Raw genomic sequence first — 21,130 nt, forward strand, 5'->3', positions numbered from 1 at the left:
TGCATTTCTTTAGATAAATTCATAAAATGCTCCAACAGGTGGTTTCCACAGAGCTGAAATCTAAGATGGCAGCAGCTGATGCAGCTCTTAGATCATTACATGTTTTCTCCCTGTTTTGTTTTTTTTTTACTTTTTATTTTCAATAACTTTCTACATCAACATGTACACATGTCCTCCCTTGTCGCTTCTTACACTTCACATCTTAACATCTTCACTGATGGAAGAGACGGTCAGACAGTTACATCTCCACCTTCGTCCCATTATGAGAAATCCCTCCTCATCAACAACATCCATGGATTTATACATCAGAATAACTGCTGTGAAATGAACTGGAGAGATGCTGAAAATACAAACTCAAGTAATAAAGGTTCACAATAATGATAATACAAAATAAAATCAAAAAGTACACAAACCAAACAAAAGAATAAAATTAAATAGAGGTGTCAAGGTTACAGTATGAATTTAGTTATAGGTCTCCATCTTAAGTTGTCGTCTTGATGTTGTTTTTTCCATATATAGACTTTTTTAATCCCATCTCTCCACTGTGTAAAACTGGGAGGTTGTGACCTGAACTAAGCAGAAGTTATACACTTTTTACAATCATAAGCAGAAATCTGATCAAGTATTTATTGTCTTTGTCAATCATGTCTGAGGGCATTATTCCTAAAATAGAAACAGATATATCCAGATCTAAATGCCCAAAATACTTTTAATATCTGGACATTTTTCCAAAACTCCACCACCTTCGGGCGATCCCAACACATATGAGGAAAATCCTCCACTTTTCCACAATTTATCCAACAAAGCCGGGATGTTTCGCCATATTTAGATGTGATAACTGACATGACTCCAGTTCTCCTCCATGAGAGTTAAAGAAACGCATCTTAACTTTCCAATCAAACTCCCTCCACGTCGGCTGTTAGTTAATTTGTGTCCAGAGCTAAATGTTTCTTCCCAATCCTCGTCTGATATTATATTATTTCTGTCCGAATCGTCGTATAGTTTTTATAATATTCTGTGATGCTTCAGCTGTTTCTTTGGGTTGTTTTAGTCTGCATAGTTGAGGGTGTTTTGTTTACTTGGCCTTTCCTAAGTTGAAATGCCAAGAGGCGACTCGCCCTGTTGCCCATTTCATAATATCTTTGATTTGTAAAGCGTAGAGAACCTTCAGCTTTGACACTTAGTATCTCCTCTAGTTTATCTTTTGCCTTTTTAATGTTTCCCTTTATGTTTTTAGTTTCTTCTCCCTTTCCAGTTCTTTGATCTTATTTTCCAAATCCCTTTGTTCTTTCATTCTGCCTTTTTTCTTTCTGGATGATATTTCTATTATTTTCCCTCTTATCGCTGCTTTTCCTCCTTCCCATAATATTGTTGGTGAAACTTCCCCATTATCATTTATTTCAAAGTTTTCCTTAAGTGGCTCCTTGATTTCTTTGACAATATTTTCATTAGACATGATTGATACATTCATTCTCCAATATCAGAAACAAGGTTCCTTGTTTATACTTAAAGTTAACATTATAGGTGCATGGCCACTTATAGTTATATTTTCTATGTTACATTTTAATACCTTATGTATATGTGGCTGAGATTTGTATAGATAATCTATTCCAGAGTAGCTTTTGTGTGGATCTGAGTAAAATGTGTCGTCTCTCTTCTTGGGGTTGATATTTCTCCAAGCATCAATCAGACCAAACTCTTTAGTGATATTATTTAGCATTCTGGATGTCGTTGTCTGTGGCCCATAATCAGAAGAGTATCTAACTAATATATTAATTTAAACCGTATTAAAGTCTCCCCCCATCTGTCATGATGTCAGCCCTACCCTGACTGTGCTGATTACTCATTCCCCTCACCTGCACTGTGCTGCTCCTATTTAAACAGCTGCTCGTCACCAGATCAGTGTGAGATCGTCTGTTGCCACAGTCACAGCTTTCAAGCCTTGTTCCATGTTCATGAGTCTCCTGGTTTTCTGATCCTGTCTGTTTTTTGACCACAGATTTTGGCCTTTTCCCTCTGCTGTTGAAGATTTTTGACCTCCTGTTGCTGAACCCTGCCTCTAGTTTTCTGTCTATTGGATTTACATTGCCTGAGAAGCCCCTGTGCATTACCCTGGATTGTTCAACGACTAAGTCTCTGGTTTATGGATTTTGTCCCCGTCATCTGGTTGTCCACGGCCCATTCACCCTACCCTCCCCAAGCTGGCTTCCCAACCCCTGTGGTTCCCCCATTCCTCACTCACCAGTGTGACCGCACCCTGTGGAGCCCCTTCTTCACCCTTATTTTGTAATAAACTTTTTGTGTATTGAACACTTGTCTTGGCTGCGTTTTGGGTTCTGGCTGATTTTGCTTGTACATGACACCATCAGTTTCATTCCTTTTGCATCATCAGTTATTATTTTGACTGTTTGTTTCAGGAAACTGTCCTTCTCCTCATAAACATTTATTACTGATATGGTCATATCTCTGATTTGTGCAACAATCATTATTTATCTTCCATCTTTATCCTTTTCCTCTTTTTCAACTTCAAATAAAATCCCTTTTTCAGTAAAATTGCTGCCCCTCCTTTTTCCAAATGAAGCAGAAAATGTCTGACCTGTCCTCTCCCTTCCCATTTTTTGTGTTCGTTCTCCATCAGGTGTAATAAAGTTACTGAGCATCACTGAGCCGATGCTGGGTAACCAACCACAGCCAACATTCAGTGAATCTTTAAGATCATTCATCCTGCCTGATGTCTCACTGAGCACTGAAGCAAAGAGACAGTGGAAAACAGGAGGCAAGAAAAACTTTTGAAGCTTTGAGTTTAAAAACCTTTTGCTTTAGTCGTTATTACTGTTTGAAAGAAATGTGTTTTTATGTTCATTTAGGTCCAAATTAGCTTAAGATGCATAACTGCATAATCACAATAAAAGTAGATAAATGTTATGTTGTTGGTTAAATCTTGGATTTAACAAGAAAATAAAACGTTTATGAAGAAACTTTTTAATTTCAAGGTTTTAGGGTTGAGTTTTGTTGTGGAGTTGGACAAAGTTTATCCCATGAATCAATCACTAGTCATCAATGTTAATAAATATCATGGAGCAGAAAATGGACGCATAATAAAGCCTCCTTTACTTTCTGCCTGTCTCCTCGTGTATCCATGCCTAGAACCAGTCCTGCTCTGCAGAGTCACATGAACCAGATAGAAACTGGTTTCTTACTTTGTTTCTGATGGTCCAGGTTCAGTTCTGAAGTGTGGTGGTTTTCCTTTGGACCGGTCACTCCTCATGGAGGGACAGCTGGATCCTGGAGGTTCTGCTCTCCCTCTGTGGTTCTGACCTCTGAAACACAAACATGTTGTTATTCAGATCAATCAGTGAGAAACTGAGATAAAAACCAGAGAAGAAGCTCTGAACACAAACTGCTGCAGGTCTGAAGCTCCAGAGTGAAACATTCAGACTGATCTGTTGGTCAAACTCAATATTTTCTCCAGAACTGGTTCTACTGGTCTGGGTCACAGCAGAACCAGCAGGACAACAGGCTCATGTCCCAGTTTGATGGAGCTGATCAGATCATATTTCTAGGGATTAGTCCACAAAGTACTTCTATAGTGTCCACTATTAGAACTCCAAATCCCAGAATGCACTGCACAGCGTCTCTCTGCTGCCATCTAGTGGTAGAAAGTGGAGAGCAGAATATCTGGTCCCTGATATCAGAACTAAAGCTGTTCACCTGTCTGAGGAGCCGATGTGGGTCATTAAAGACCAGAACCCAAAAACCGAGCAGGAAGCAGAACCTCAGAACCAGGAGACCAGCCCAGTCCTCTAGAGCTGCTCTGACCTTTCTGTTTGGAGCTGCTTAGGCTTAGTGGGTGTGGCCAGGTCATCAGCCTACCTGGGTCAACTGGACCCAGTGTTTCCAGTATATAATCTGAGTCGTTGGTCCTCACATTATTTGTTCTTTTTGTTTTCATGCAACATTTTCATCACTGATTCATTCAAACTCTGATTCACTGACCAACATCCTTCATATTTATTTATCTTTAAGTTAATTTAAAATCAAAATTCTTACTTTTTATTTAAGCATTGAGATCAACCAGTTGATATCATTTATATTTTATCTCTATAAAATCACATGAACCAGTTAGAAACTGGTTTCTTACAATGGTTCTGATGGTCCAGGTTCAGTACTGAACTGTGGAGGTCTTCCTTTGGACCAGTCACTCCTCATGGAGGGACAGCTGGATCCTGGAGGTTCTGCTCTGTTCTTCTTCAGATCCAGATCTTCCATCTTCTGGACTTCTGGAGAGAGAAACCAGAACCAGTCAGTCCAGTGATCCAGGTCCAGTAAGTGTCCTGTGAAGCAGAAGCTGGTTCCTATCATGAGTCCAGATGTTACCAGCAGTAACATCTGGTTTGAATCGACTCCTTCACTCCTTCATGACCTTTGATCTCTGCTGGCTCGTCTCCTCACAAACATCTGGAGAACTTCTGAGTTCAGGAAGGAAATTAGAGCCAAAACTGAGTTTGAAACATTTTCAGGTCTAAACTGGAATCATGTTTGTGTTTTTACTTTGTTTCCTTCACAGTGAATAAAATATAAACTAGACCTGTTGGTCTCTGTTCTCTGGGTTCTGACCCGCTCAGCTCTCTGCTTATAGAACCTCCAGCTGTGATGCTCAGACACACAAATAAATGATGGTCAGGCTCTTTGTGGGGACTTTCCATTGACTTCCATTCATTTCTACTGCCTCACCCTTATCCCATATTACATTCCTGAACATTTTAATTTGCCCTCACGCCTCCAAATATCGCTCTATTGGTACAAAGTCTGATCACAACCGAGTGTCAGCTTCCATAAAAACCTGTCAAAATTGCTCTGGGGTTGATGGTTTCTATCTGTTTTCAGGCTCTCAACCATTCATTTTCACACTTCTGTCAAAATTTCAGAGCTCAACACACACCATATCTATCTCATCAATGCTATTACTGTGAGTGAGGCACAGATATGATTCACGGTATTATTGAAGAAGACAAATGGCGCTCTCATACGGTTCAAACGGTTTTTGGATCCGTCTTAGGGATTCTGAAGTGGAAGCAGTTGTTTCTGCTTCTGATCACTTACCGAAATCCACTTCCTGCTGCTGCTCCATCTTTTACCTGGAAAACATGAAGATTCATTATTTGAGGCTTAATTTCATGAATCATTTACTTTGCTCTAATGAAGTTGGAATTTAAACTAAAAATACCAGATTAATACACACTTTCCAACAGAAAATAATATTTATGTAAACTATGTCATAATAAAATAACGCCATAATATAAAAATATGACTTCCATAGTTTACATACATACTGATGTAAACTGACTGACTATAAAAATGTATTTATCTGACCATTAATGCATCATATTTTACTTCATGAGGAACAATAATTCATTTTAAGGTTCTGCAGCGACTGTCAGTCTTTCTAGGATTTTATTTCCTTCAAATTAAAATTGAAACATCTTTAAATCCTGCTTGTTGCTTCTGACTGTAATGTGTAGCTGCTACCACTAGGTGGCAGCATCAGTTGCAGAAAGCTCCTCCAGAAAGGAGTCTGGCCTCCTGCTCAGGTGTTTAGTTCTCAGGTGACTAGATTAATCCCTGTTTGACGGAGTGAGTGATGTCATGCTGTGATGAAGGTTCTCCAGAACTGAAGATCAGCTGAAGTTTTTCTGCTTTGGACAGAAAGTCCATGTTTCTGTCTCTGACCTCCAGAACCTGCTGCCCATGAAGCAGCTGGTTTAGCAGCTTTATGCTCCCTGATCTCTGCAGTGACATCATGGCTTCATACGGTCCAGAACCAGCTGGTTCTGATCAGACATTATTGGGTTTTAAAGGACAAAATGAAACAGAACTGAAGGCTTTGGAAGATCGTCCTTCATTAAAATCTTCTCTGGTCTTTGTCTCACTGTGAAGCTGTAATAAATCTGATCATGTTTTTTGCAACATGAGGGTGAAGTTAAGAACAGTTTCCTGTTCTCCTCAGTCTGCTGACTACAAACTCTCCCTCAGAGACCCACAGCTGAGCAGTGGAGGAGTGTGAAGCTCAGCAGCTCCATGCTAACACAGATCAGACTGTGGATATGCTGCTGGATCTCAGCTCAGCTGCAGAGCGCCTCCTGGTGGCCGTGCACCAGCATGACATCACACACTCCTTCAAACAGCTGGATTGACCTTGATGATGACCTCAGCTGGCAAACAGCGAACTTTCTCTGCAGACTCTGGAGGTTTGGTGTTTGTTCTGATGCCAGGAGGATTTTTACAGCAGAGCGTTACATGCTGCTTTGGTAACTTGACTGTAAAATCAGATTTTAACGGATTAAACCAGCAGAGAGGATTGTGGGTAGGACAGCTCCTCTGTCTCCTCCAGAACTGTTGGACCAGATCAACCTCAGCAGGCAGACGGGATTTTAACAGATCCTGTTCTGAACTCTGAGGATGTTTTCCTGAACTCAGGGCCGAGCAGCAGAGATTCCTCTGTCAGAATTTCCGGTAGTTATCAAGAGGTTCAAAGGTTGATAACTTTACTTTAAAGTTAAAGTTTAACAGGTAAAGTTATCAATGAACACAGGGCCTGAGACGAACAAGTCCAAAAGGACAAAGTACCAGATAACAAACTCCTCAGTTTAGCTCCTCAATAAAGCATTTAGAGGTTGGAGCAGCTGTTTGTTTTTAATCTATTTAAATATTAATCTATGAAAGTTTTGATTATTTTGGTGATGATATGGAAGAGAACAACACAAGCAGCAGAACCAAACTATAGTCCAATTTCTCCAGGGCCGTGCAGAGACCACTAAAGGGGCAGGTGCTCAACAAAAAAAGGGCACATCTTACCACATTCTAGGACAGAATATTAACAGCCTCTCAGCTTTCAGAGTTTAATAAACAATGATAAATTACAAAATTGTGAAATATAAAATCAAAGCCAAGGAAAATATCTATGTAGAGCATACAACTATGCATATGTAAGATATTTTATTAGTAATTTCTTTCTGCAGGTCAATTTTGTTATAGGAAAATATTACAATATTCAAACCCGCAATTTAGCAAGATATGTAAATCAGAGCTAGACTAGACATATTTTGTCTTTACAGAATTACACTATTAAAAATATAAACAAGGGCACAATGCAACCTTTTAGTGTACTGTAATCTATATAAAAAGATTACAGTCCACTAGTGGAACTGTTAGAGTACGGGGAGATGAAGATGGTTCATTCAGCAAAGCAGAGCTGCATCAAACTTTAATGTGGAACTGCAAAAAAAAAAAAAAAAAAGCAAAAATGTAATTGTTAATGCATGTCACTATGGGAAAAGCCTACTGAGTTTTGCTTAAAAAAACTTGTTTTAAAATTAAAATCCCATACTTTTGTCTCATGAAGTGAAAAAATTATTTGCAAAACAAACTTATTTGTGCATGTCAGAAATCTTTTCTTGATATTCTAAGTTTTTGTTTGACTCAAAGTTTTGCTTGTGATTCTCACATGACGTCATGGGCAGGAGCCAAAATCGCAACAAAAGATTTCTCATGTGTGCAAATAAAAGTTTATGTTTGCCAAATAACTTTTTAAGTTCACGGGACAAAAAGGAGTCATTTAATTTAAAAAGAAAAAGATTTTTAAACAAAACTTTTAGTTTTTAAAAAAGAAATTATTAAAAGTTTTGATTACAATTTTATTTTACTTAACTGAGGTTAATTTTTTTTTCATTGAATAATTGGGAAAAAATTAACTACATACTCTGCAAACCAGACCCTAAACTCACTTAAAGTCTGGGTTGAGTTTTTTCCCCTTCATTAATGACACACATTATATCTATTATGGTAATTCAGGGTGAGTTATTTTTAATTCTAAATGAATATCCTTGTTGGACTTTTATTTAAGTGTTATTCTCCTTCAAGGTACATTTACCTAACGCCAGAATAAATGCGATGTACATTATACAGCAAAGGAAATTAGAAGATCAGACATATATCCATTATGGAGATGATAAGTTTTGGACGGGCGATGTGCCTTGTACACAGGGAAGAAGCTTTTCAGTTATCTAGCTTTGCTAGCAAAGTCGTTAGCTAGCAGCTAGCTAATAGTACAACAGCAGCAGCCTAATGTCTGTATGATAAAAATACTGAATCGATAGATAAGAACAGTTTTTCCTCACCTGGCTGTCTCCTCCCCTCAGTAGTTCTTCAGAGAAAGCCAAACGCGAAAGCCTGTCGGTGTCTGTTGTATTTCATTACCTCTCTGAAGCAGAAACGATACTTCAACATTTTCCGTCATCTGACAAGTAGCAAGTCTACTCCACTTTATTCACTAAAAACGTTTTTTTTTTTATTCACCAAAAACTGTTCTGTAATCTGGAGTTCACTATGCTGAGCTCCAGTTAGCCACCTTATCTCACTGTGCGAGAGGCAACTGCGTCATGGGCAAAAGGTCAAAGGTAACAAGGTTACCGGAGGGCTTATTATGTTGTACAAAACCCCCAACAAAAACAAATAATTTTAGTACATGTTATTATGTGTCAGAAGAGGACTTAGGAAATAATACTACCAAAAAATAAATAAATAAAAAATTTGACCAAAAGGGCACTTGGGGCCAAGGAGCAAAAGGGTCAGGTACTCAAGCACCAGCTCCCCCACCCCCTCCCTTGCACATACCTGAATTTCTCCCAGAGAGACGATTAAAGAGACTTTGCCTCTAAAGAACCAGGATAAATGGGTCGGTCCAAGATTCCCACTGAGAGAACAAAGGTTTGAACTTCCTGCTTCTCTCTTAGTTTGAGTCCATCTGTAAGAAAATCAAAGCTTCGTCTGTTTCTGTGAAGATATGAAGAGCTGAAGGAGAACCGGGCCGAGTTCTGGTTCTGGTTCCTCCACAGAGAGAAAACAAAGAGAGAGGAAAACAAGAAGAAGCAAACACTCACCCTGATCAAGATTCAGCTCTGCTACTAAGTGAACTTTGACCCCATGTCTCCTGATCTGATATCCCTGACTCCACCTGAGGCTCCGCCCCCTGCCCAGGTGACTTTAACACCTTTAATGTTTTCCTCCCTTTGAATCAACACTGAGCTGAGCTGGAAATGCTTAAACTTTTTCAGTTTTTTCTTATTTTTAGTTCATTTCCTGTCAACTTATCAATACAGGAAGTGGTTCAGTAAAACAGGAAGTGATCAGCAGAAATCCTGGGAGGAGATCTGATCGCTTTAGTTCAGCTTTAATATTTCTGTCTTTATTTCTAGTCTGGAAAACATTCGGCTCCATTTCTAGACGGATCATTTTCTGACTGCTTCCACTTCTTTAAACATTAACCTTCATGCCACCAATCCTACTGCGAGGGTCAAAGGTCGATTCCTCTTTATTATCCTGGTTTCAATTCATTTTACAGCAGGCAGTAAAAACAGGAACAAACTAAACTCTCTCAACATCCAAACAGCTCCACAGGTTACAAAGTGCAGCTGATGGTGTGAGAGACTGAAGCAGCTGGTTCTGATGGTGGTGAGGTGAATCTGCAGCTGATGGAGGGAAACAAGGTCCGTCCTGATTGGACGACTCGGATCCATCAGAACAGTTCACTACGGTCAGAAAAGATACTGAACCATAAATCTTTACGACTCTCTAAAGGCTCTTCTGGTTCAAACTGTTGTCAGCAACAAGTTTAGTTTGGTAATCAGTAACTATCAATAAGAGCCTGAAGGGCAATTATGGTTAAAGTTGATCATCAAGTCTGGGCTCCAGCTGATTAGGACATTTTTAGGACGGAACCAGACTAAAGAGTGAACCGGGTCGAGATGCGCCGCAGCGCTCAGTGGAAACAAGGCATTAGTGACCCGAACCAGCAGGAGAGAGAAAAAGGAAAGATTCTCTAAAAGCAGAATAAAACATGTGGATAAAAGCTGCTGAGCTTTTAAACACAAAGTCAGTCTGGAGTTCAGATCAGCAGCAACAAAGTATTTCTGCTGCCGCCATCTTTCCACAGCCTGGTTCTGAATGAAGAGCGGTTCTGATCCAATCACAGCACAGCTCTTTGACTTTTAAACATGAATGATTCAAAATGATGTTCAGCTGCCGAGCAACTGAGTCGCCACAGGACCGAGTTTACCGTCGTCACTGTGGAGTCAGAAAACCAGAAGAAGGAACCTGCTGGGAACCAGTGGGTCCAATGGGACCAAACGCCTTCAGCCTCACCTGGTACCATCACAGGGTTCAGGAAATAAATCCATCCAGCAGCAATGAGAGCAGAACTGATGCTGGAAACTCTTCAACCATCTGCTGAATCCAACCAACGGCAGAGAAAGTGAGAGAATAAAGAGGAAACGATGGAGCGATCTCCCTCAGCCAATCAGACACCAGGTGCTGCAGCATCAGCCGCTCTGCTCCTCCTCTGGCCCAATCAAACGGGTCCGACTCGTCCTGGACGCCATCAAAAGCAGCATTTTAACTGGCTGTGCAGCGACTTCATGACAGGAGACGATTCAGGGTTCAACTCTTCTGGAAGGAAAAACTACTGAGTCCTTCCAGCTGCAGAGACAACGGAGGATAAAACTGAGACCAAATGTGGTCCAGAGCAGCAGAACCTCAGCCTGGTTCACTGAAGGAAAAGGAAAAAGGAGCATCTGAAAAATTACTAGAGGAAAAAAGGATTTGGTGAAAAAGCTTCTCATGTTCTGAGTCACTGATCAAAACATCAATTAATATTTATTAATTACATGATGATGACAGTAATTTTTATTTCACAAACATTTCACCTCCCAGACATATTCGTCACCCTGTTCGTCCCTGAACCTTTGAATAAAAACCATTTTGAGGCTTTTCTTATAACACGTCCTGCTTGGACTTCGCTTCAACTCTGAGTTTGTTCCAAACCTTCACACCAATCACTGAGACGCACATTATTTTCATCGTTGTTCCAACAGGTGAAGTTCTGAAGTTCAGGCTTTCTCTATAGTCATATCCACCCACTCTGTCCGTAACAAGTGTTTAATATTTTCTGGTGATAGTTTGTTTCTAGCTTTGTACATAAACTGTGCAGTTTGAAACTACCAAACTACTAGGAGCTAAAAAAAATCTTAAATTGTTGGTCTGACATTAAAAATCAACCTTATGAACTATTTGAATGGCTCTTTTCTATAATGTTCATAATGGTTGATGTAAAGTTAGCATTAGCGAGAACTCCAATACTTCTAACTATTTTAGATTGCAGATATTTAATCTGAGGTTTCCAAAAGATCTTATTATGAATCAAAACTGCCAAAAATCGTATTTCAGTCACTCTCTCCACATTCACATTATCAATTATTATTTGTAAATCGCTATGCTATTTACAATTCCCAAATAACATTAACTTGGATTTATCTACATTTAGTGATAATTAATCTCAAACAATTTACATAACTTTAAATTAATTTCTATCAAAAGTTACTGTAAATTTACAACTGTAAATAAATGTTTGTATTGTCTGTAAATAAAACAATTAAGTATTTTGGAAACCTTATGAATATCATTTATGTATAAAATAAACATCTTGGGTTCCAGCACTGAGCCCTGGGGAACACCACAAACATTGCCTAAGCATGAGGAATGGAAATCACCCATTTGCACAAATTGTTGCCTGTTGCTGTGAAAACTTTTCATCCATTGAAAAACTCCTCCTCTTAAACCGTAGCGCTTGAGTTTCTTGATGAGTATTTCATCATCAATTGTATAAATGCTTTTTTAAGTCAATAAATAAACAGCAGGTTTCTTTGTATCTAGTGAACAGGTAGCTTCTTCTGTTTTTAAAGAACTTCCAAACCGACTCTCAGTGAGTCGTTGGTGTTTATTAACAAATCTATCCAATCTGGTAACAAATATTGTTTCCAAAATCTTTAACTTTAAATATAAAAGTTTGGAGAAAATGTTGGTATTTTATAGGCAAATAAAAATAATTAATATAAATAACCTATTGTCAGAATAATAAAATAAGGTAAATGTATTTATAAATCAGTTTCTCTCTAAATAAAACTGTAGATGTGTCTGGTGAATTTTAGTCTAAAACAAGTTTGTTCTTCATTCAGTGAAGTTCCTCTCAGCGAGTCGAGGAGCCAGAAAATTTACTGAAGTCAGAGTAAAAATACTTCAAAATAAAAGTACTCAGGAAAAGTACAGCTTAGTAAAAAATACTCCTAAAGGCTCATTTTTACAAAAGATTACTGGAGTAAAAGTAACTGAGTAAATGTAACTCTGCTCAGAAACTGACTTCAGATCCATCTGGACCAGAACCAGAATTTGACTCTAAAGACCAAGAATCCTGATGCATGCTGGGAGTTTTCCTGTCTGTCAGAACCAGAACCTTCCAGAAACTCAACAATCATCTGGGCGTCTGCATTTGCTTCCAGAGGTCAGAGGTCAAACTGTGACTGGTTCTGCTGGGTGGAACCAGAACAGAACCAGAACCAGAAGCTCCTGCTAGAGAATCTATCAGTTTGAATGTGTTGAATGAATATAAAATACAAATTTCACTCTTTGAATGGAAACAATGACTTCAATGAACTTTTTGTGATTTTCAAATTTTTTGACCAGCATCTGCAGTTTTGCAAACAATTTGCTGAACAGAATGTTATTAAAAACTTTATTGCTCATTAAACAGACAGCAACCCACATTACATTAGAATAAATATAAAAACAAACAAGAACCAATCAGCACATTATCCCAGTGATTCTCTGAGGTCTGAATAAATCAGTGAATCTCAGTAAAGAGCCTGATGTGACACATTGAGTCCTAAAGGTCTCTAGAAAACTGAAAACATGAAATATGGAGTTAAAAAAGTAAAAACCAAAACAAACTGAGGAATATTAAAGCTGAGGATCAATGAATATAATGCAAAACTTCATTATTTAAAGATTTTTAGAATGACTATAATAAGATAGCAATGTAAATAAAATCTTTTTTTTTTCTTCTAGATAAATGCTGGATGTTCTTGAAAACTGCTCTAAGATCAGAGTTTCTGTGGGACATCCAGTTCTAAACTGGTTCAACTGGTTTCTGTGATGGAAGCTGAAGTTTCTCTGCAGTTTCCAGTAAAGCATCTTTTTATCTGTGGAGCTTTGAGGAACATTTTCCTGTCAGCAGAAGAAGAAGCAGCAGCAGAGAAAAGAGGTTTGAAGTGTCTTTATGATTCAAAGCTGAACTGAAAATGATTCCCATCTCAGACCATTTCTGGTTCCAGGATGAAAATGAATCAGAGAGAAAAAAGATCAACTTTCCAGTTGAATCCAGTTCAGATCAAAACTCCATGATGCCTCTAAATCTGTTTTTCAACCTTTTTGGGCCCAGCGCCCCCCTAGCCTTTACCCAGGTCCCTCACCGCCCCCACAAAAATATTTGCAGGCTACTTTGCACTGACTATTATTTTATTATTAATATTACTATCATTATTGTAGATGTTTTGATTTTTATGCTCGTTTCTGTATTTATCATCAAAAATAATTTCCCAGAGAACAAAAAAGCCATGGGAATAGAAATTATTTTCACAGGCGTCTACAAAAATGCAATGAACATTCAACTTAAAATCGGTAGCCTATGTTGACAATGAAAATCCCGATCGATGAATCATAATTTGTATTGACACAAAGAGCATAAAATCAGCCAAGAAAAGCATTCAGACTTTACTTATTTTATTAACTTTCAGCGCTGAAAGGAGACACTTTACCATTACATCCGAGAAGAGTTTCTAAAAAAAGTCTGTGCAGCGTCTGAGGAGAAGGAGGAGGGCAGCTGATTATATGGACTGAAGACACTCCCTGAAATCACACCATGTCTCTGTGGCCTGATAAGTTTCTGTTTCTCGTGAGAAATGGACCTTGGTGTCTAACAGAATCAAAAATGTAACTATTTACTATGGGCCCTTTGTCTAACAGCATGTGACTCTTTCTCGGCCTTGGTAACGCATCTCAACAATCCCCCTGTTGGGCTCTAAAGGAGCCCAAAAAGGAGAAGACAAACCCTAGAGTAGACACTGTCCCTTCCGGAAAACATCCCCCGAGGCTTTTACAAATGTTGACATACATATCATCATTTGAAAATGAAAGACAACGTTGGTGTTGTCTTTCATCCATGTCATTTCATCTCATTTCATTTCAATTTTGGGGGTAAAAACGGCCAGGGCACCCTTATGCCTCTTAGGCGGTGGATCGAAACCACAGTGTCCCTCTTACAGTCTAATAAAGAACATCCATCCATCCATCCATTTTCTTTACACCCTTGTCCCTCGGTGGGGTCGGGAGGGGTGCTGGTGCCTATCTCCAGCTAACGTTCCGGGCGAGAGGTGGGGTACATCCTGGGCAGGTTGCCAGTCTGTCGCAGGGCAGCACAGACACACAACCATGCGCACACACACACACACACACACCTAGGGGCAATTTAGACAGACCAATTAACCTAACAGTCATGTGTTTGGGACGGTGGGAGGAAACTGGAGTACCCGGAGAAAACCCATGCATGCACAGGGAGAACATGCAAACTCCATGCAGAAAGACCGGGGCTGGGAATTGAACCCAGAACCTTCTTGCTGCATGGCAACAGGTCTACCAACTGCGCCACTGTGCAGCCCCTAATAAAGAACATAAGAAAGAAAATTGTTAATGGATGTTAGAGTGCTAAAGTTGGAGGAATATAAGTCACAAGATTTATAAGATGGTACAAAAATAATTAAAAGCTGTATGCTAGTTCAAACAAATGGGTTTTGCGTTTGGACTTAAAATATTGCAAAGACTCAATGTTATGAAGATCAGGTGGGAGTGAGTTCCAGAGTTTGGGAGCAGAGCGGCTGAATGCTCTGCTCCCTATAGTGACAAGACGAGCAGGGGGAACAGTGAGATGGACAGAGGAAGAGGATCTGAGGGGACAGGTGGGTGTGGCAATGTGACGGAGGTCCGAGAGATATGAAGGTGTGAGGTTGTGAACTACTTTAAAAGTTAGAAGAAGTATTTTATAGTTGATGCGATATGTGATTGGAAGCCAATGGAGGTGTCGTAAAATAGGTGTGATGTGATGAATTAAGGGGTCTGAGTAATGATACGAGCAGCTGAATTTTGAACCAATTGTAGTTTATGCAGAGTTTTCTGTGGCAAACCAAAAAGTAGAGAATTACAATAGTCTAAACGCGATGTGATCAAACTGTGGACCAGAACAGCAGTGGAGTGCGGAGATATGAATGAACTATGATATGAATGATATGAATAAACTATGATGAGGAAACAAGTAAAGATGCTCTCTAAGTAAAATGCAATAATAGTAATAAGATCTAATCATAACAGTCTCTCTATAGCGAGACCTGTCTACTTCAAATCAGTTTCTGCGTGTGTCCAGATGTAGAGCCGGCGCAGCCCGATAGGAAACCCTGACAGGCCCGCGAGGCCTCAGTGTGGCGTTTCAGCTTTAAATTGGTCCACCAATCGTGGAAGGCGCCCACAGTCTCACACCCGGCACACCCAGAAAGGATTGGACTTCATTCTGCAACAGAAAAAACACAACAAAAAGCAAAATCAATGGATTATATATAATAAACATTAAAGTGAAGGAAAACATATATTTTTGTCTCTAGAAAGCTGGAGTTCCATGGTTCTTTTACGTTTCCGGGATACCATCTGATAGGCAGGTGGGTTTCTATTGGTACCGCTGCTCTTCTCTATGTTGGAAGTGATGCACTGAACAGCCGAGGACCTCAGGCAGGGAACAGCAGCATCCACAGGAGATGAGGAGAGCAAGAGCAAGGAAGGTTCTTTAAGATTCTGCATCATCTGATTAGTAAATATAATGTTCTCTTTTTTTATGTAAAGGCTGCTCCTTGAAGCTGAAGATCAAGTTTTTTTCATACTAAGCCAATAGAGCGTCAATATATCAGTAACATCTGTTATTTAAGTTCTCCTCTTAATAATAGTTAAATGCTTAAATTAAGTAACACATTTCAACCTTTAAAAATAACTTTCTTTGTTTTGTTTTAAGACAAAATCAGAAACCAAACAAAAAATCATGTAAAGGATCAGATTATGAAATGAATTTGCAAAACTGCCTGGACCACAGTCATGCTTAATCAAAGAAATATCATTTGAAATGTATATAAGATTAATCCCTAATAGAAACTTTACCAGAAATCTAAACCATATATAAATCTTTTGCTTTTGTTATTTTAATGAGATTCAGTCAATTAGTCCTCATTTAACAAGAAGTAACCCTCTACACTAAAGGCTTGTAAAATATCATCAATAGTGTGAAAAGTTAATGATCCGTGTTAAATTAAGATCCCTTGTAGTATTTTCCATTCATGTAATAAAAAACAACCCTATTTTGTCTCAGACCAAAAACTGTAAATTATGATTATGAGAAATGTTTAGGCATTGGATCAACAATTACACATAGAACTAGATTCTTTTTTATTCTGTCAATCTGTTAGACCTTAATTAGTTCCATAATCCAGTTTTGGGGAGAAATTTGATCCAACTAGATTTATTAAATTATATAATGTTCAGGTTAGACCTTTCTGCATGACTTGCTTAAAAAAATTATTTTGAATTATAGCAAGAGAGAAGCAGCAATCAAACAATTTAAACTCTATTTTGTAGAAATCTAGTTGACACATGACATCATTGTTAATTTTAATGTATTCAATTCAGAATATTCAGTATTACTTTAGAAACTCATTCGAGTAATTAAAACATTTGTGAATTTTGATTTAACCTCTGTGAAAGAATTTAACAGTTGATTGAAAAAATGTGCAGTAAACCCATAATTTGAGTAATTTTCCAAAGAGTAGATTTTCCTAAGATTTGAAATGGATTCAAATAAACTTAAACCATAACTTGAGATACTAGTCATCATATTTGTAGCCACTGTAATTTTAGCCAACTAGAACTTAGACCATCCTCTTTTGTATTTAAAGTGTGGTCGGATGTGCTTTTGTAAATCAGGAAATTAACAATTTTACCGTACTTTTATCCGTTTTCAATCGTTGTCATGCTGGAGGAGAGAAACATATTAGCCAGATGTTGGACAATCAGAGTTATAATTATTCAGGCAAACAATATTTCTGTAAACTGCAGAGTTCTAACACCCTGCTTCACCGTTAAACTTATTCTGGGGATCAAATAGCAGAGGTCAGAGTGCAAAGGCAGTAGATAATGAATTTGATGTAAATAAACTAAGGTGAGAAAAAGTGGCATCACACAATTCGAAAATTCAAGAAGAACCATCCTTTAGCCAGGTGCTTCCTCAGAGATCACAGTCAAACATCCAATGCGAGATCCTGTAAGCTGCAATCCGCCTTCAAGTGACAACAGGAAAAATCAATCCAACCTCACTGACCTCTGTAGAAGGTGTAAGAATCATCCAACAGGTCTTTGCTCTCAGACAGCAGTCCAGCAGAAGATGGCACAATTCATGTGTAGAAAGTGCAAATGTCCAAGTCAACGTGGCTAAGAACAGCGGAGGCCTGAAAGCCTTTTCTCCTCACCTCCTCACACGGACCCCACGGTACCCGTCAGTCCACAGGAAGTAGAACTACTAGAGTAAAACACAAAGTAAATTAAGAAAATAAAAGTGTATGCCACCTTTTGCTCACATAATTATAAATTAAATGTCTTTTCTGTAGCTTGTGATGTAGATGAAGATTTGCTTCTTTTTTTTTAGTTTCAGCCAGGCTCAGGGTCACTGGAGCTGCTCAGATAAGGTCCACTGCCTCAGTCTCTGAGCTCCAAAGAGAAAGAAAAATAGAAATGCGTTAAGGTGATTCACCCTCAGATGTTTCAGAATTAACCGATTGTGGAATCAACTTCTCTCAAAAACTTAAACTCTCAAAAATTATTAAAAATGTAAACAAAATTTTGTATTTCAACTACATACACTTTTCAGAAATTGGTTATTCAAATGCATGTAAAATAATTAATTTAATAGCATCCAATTTTACATCCTTGTGATAATGCCATGCCTTTTTTTTAAGAGTTTTTTTTTTCACATTTTATCTGAATTTTTCCCCCGTGTCCCCTTGAGGGGCTCTGTAGAATTTTATAGTACTTTTAACCAAAATTTTCTCAATGATAACAATTACATCCAACTGTAACTTTATACAGTTAAAATTAGAGGTGATGCAGGAAATTCATCAATATGCAAATAAACATGGCATAGATATTGATTGAAGCTATTCAATTTTACATTATAACCTATATAACTGTATTTCAGTCATGCAGGAAGGCACTGTATAAGATCTCATTAAATAATATCACAATACACCAATGTCAAATGAATAAATTCATAATTAACCATATCTATAAACCGACTAGGAATTAGGGTCTATTTCTTCTTCACCCCCTGTTGATATAATTAAAAAAATCGAAAGCAATTTTGCGTTTACTATTCTCCAAAACTAAAATATTACAGGGTGCGTCACAAAGTTTCCCAAATCTTCTGTCTTGAAAGTAGACTACGAGATGTTCTAAATGTAAAGTTTTATCAGAAATGTTTTATGTTTATCATTTATCATGTCCCCCTTTTGGTTTATTATGTAAATAGAAAACAAACTGTCATGTGGTGGTGGTTTAGGTGGTGAGAAGAGAAGCAGGACCCCAGGTCTGATGAAGGTGAAGAAGTTTAATGAGAGATGAAGCTCAGTACACTCCAAAACTCATGCAGCACGGATAAGCGGGAACACAGCGGCTAAACTCTGGTAGCGACTGAGTAAACAACGACTGACTAAAATTAGCCTTCGCCATCACAGGACTTGACAGTACTACTGTGACGACTAACACAAAGACTGACTAGAAACGTCCATGAGACAAACAAAGACAAGGACCCGACAAAGAACACAAACAACAGGTGAGACTAAATACACACAGGGGTAATCAAGGAACGACACACACCTGGGAACAATCAACAGGGAAGACGCAGAGACAGACACAGACACAGGGAGCAAACTGAAGACAAAAAACTCTAAAAATAAACACACAGAAACACGATCCTGACACAAACCAAATATTGTCCAGAGACTCTTTTTTTTCATGTCTAAAATGTCCAACTGAAACTGTACTGCAAAGGCCAAACATTTTGTTATCTTAACAAGTTCAGATCAGAATTTGGATGGCTTTCCTAAAAAGCAGTGTCATTGTTCTGTTAACCGACAAAAGAAAAATGTATCAATTTAGGCAGAGGAGCAAAAAATGTAGACAAAGATTATGCAGTACTGTAAGATGTCTTTGCGTTTCAAATCAAATGTTTTGTTGGACTTGGATTCATGTATTAATTCAATCAAAATTTAAGGCACACAAATGTTGTGAGCCAGTTGTTGTCCAATCAGTTTGTTTTTACATAAACAATTATTATCATATCCACTTTAAAAGTTTCATCATGTCCAATTTGTGCCTTTCTACCAAGACACGCATGTTTTTCAAAAGCAGCAGTTAGTTCAGTTAGTAAATTAGAAAGTTTGTTATTAGAGAGAAAATAAAAACAACAATAATATTAATAAAAATTAAAAGAAAATAAAAAATGTCAAACTAACATTTAACATTAAAAGAAAATAAAAAATGTCAAACTTAATGAAGCAGTCTCGCAATAAATGTTGTCTGGTCTTAAACCAAAGCTGAAATGTGATTACTCCTTTTCTAACGTATTATTTCCCAGTTTGAAAGTTAACGTAATGAACCATAATTGAATCTGGATCTGTTTCATAATCACCCTTTGAATCAAACACATACTCATATTCATTTACCAATTCTCTTCCCTCTTTGGAAGAGAGGGAAGAGACCAAGTTTCAAATAAAAATAAATCCTGTTTTTGATAAGATAATAAGAAAGAAAAATTTTGATTAATCGATGATAAAGTTAAAGTCTGCTATAAACCTCATTTTTCAAGTTTCACTAAGTTTAAATTTTAACCCGTCTACAGCTAAGCCGAGTTTCAAAAACTTCAACCCATTAGATGTCACTTTATTTTGTTTATAATTTTACCTGTTATGTAATTTCATTCATCCTTCATACAGTTAATTTTACCACATGTGAAAATAGTGAATTGTGCAGGATTAGTTTAGTTTCAATCAGTTTTCCCTCAGCATCATTTATTCCATCCAGCCAATATTTCCCCAAAGGCTGTTTAACAGGTCGCCTCCTTTCTTCTGCACCAGATATTCTATCCCTTTTTTTCTCTTTCTCCCTTATTTTGATATTCACACATTGCAATAAACATAAAAGAGTACATTTAGACACATAACGTCTGCTCAGCGGCAGAAGCTTACACACACAGCTGACAGACACACACACACACACACACACACACACACACACACACTGACAGACACACAGAAATAGATCCACGCTTTTCAGCTCCTATTTTTGTCCTCTTTTATCACTTGTTACTTCACTTATTACTCTTTAGAGGAACAGATCGCAATCAACCTTTATCTTATCTCTTCTTTTTTCCTATGGTGGACTGCTTTCACCGCATTTTGGGTTTCTCAAGCAAAGTCACAGATTGGCTATCGCGTTCTTTTCCGGGGTCAGCGCTCCCCGAGGGTAAAACTGACAAAACCTAGCCTTTCCCTTCCCCGCATCCGGGGGAGGTCGGGGACGGCCAGTTCCCACTGCAAAAGCCAATCAACCTTTTACTTTAACTCTTAACTTTAACTTTGACTCTTAACAACTGAACTTTGATTCTTAACAACTTAACTTTGACTCAACTTTTAACTTTAACCTTACTCCAATGAACTCTTTGCAACATTTAGACAAAACAGTCAAAAGCAGTACGAACAACGGCCGACAATCAAACAGTGGCTGACAACTTAGACAACTCAGTGACAAGCAGACAAACCTGGGAAACAGTACAGACAACAGCTGATAACTGAAATTTATACAGACCTGAGAAACAGTACAGTGGTGTATATTAAGGAACAAGTGTCCTTACCTTTCATGTGGGCCCTACACCAGAGTACTGTTCCGGAAAGTCTGCGCCTGAACGGCCAGTCCAATCTCTGCTCATGTGTCAACACAAAACCATCCTCTGCTACCAACTGTTGAGACTGAAAATCTCAATCGATGAATCATAATTTGTATTGACACACGGAGCATAAAATCAGCCAATCAGACTTTACTTATT

At 38.2% G+C, this 21,130-nt stretch overlaps 2 long non-coding RNA genes across 2 annotated transcripts in view; both read right to left on the bottom strand.

The window, feature by feature from the left end:
• Positions 1-2,368: 2,368 nt before the first annotated feature.
• On the bottom strand, positions 2,369-4,480 carry LOC107834545 (uncharacterized). The gene is made up of 3 exons (XR_001660339.1): positions 4,142-4,480; positions 3,201-3,320; positions 2,369-2,739 (listed from the first exon to the last, which is right to left on the bottom strand). It is a non-coding gene; the product is annotated as an uncharacterized LOC107834545 (long non-coding RNA).
• A 2,987-nt stretch (positions 4,481-7,467) lies between these two features.
• The window catches only part of LOC103130647 (uncharacterized), a 19,113-nt gene continuing 5,450 nt past the window's right edge, over positions 7,468-21,130 (bottom strand). Inside the window, exon 4 of the long non-coding RNA XR_475244.2 lies at positions 7,468-7,478. This is a non-coding gene — a long non-coding RNA (uncharacterized LOC103130647). The remainder of the gene's footprint in view (positions 7,479-21,130) is intronic.

The sequence above is a fragment of the Poecilia formosa genome, unplaced genomic scaffold, assembly GCF_000485575.1.
Source record: "Poecilia formosa unplaced genomic scaffold, Poecilia_formosa-5.1.2 Scaffold657, whole genome shotgun sequence".
Lineage (NCBI taxonomy): Eukaryota > Metazoa > Chordata > Actinopteri > Cyprinodontiformes > Poeciliidae > Poecilia > Poecilia formosa.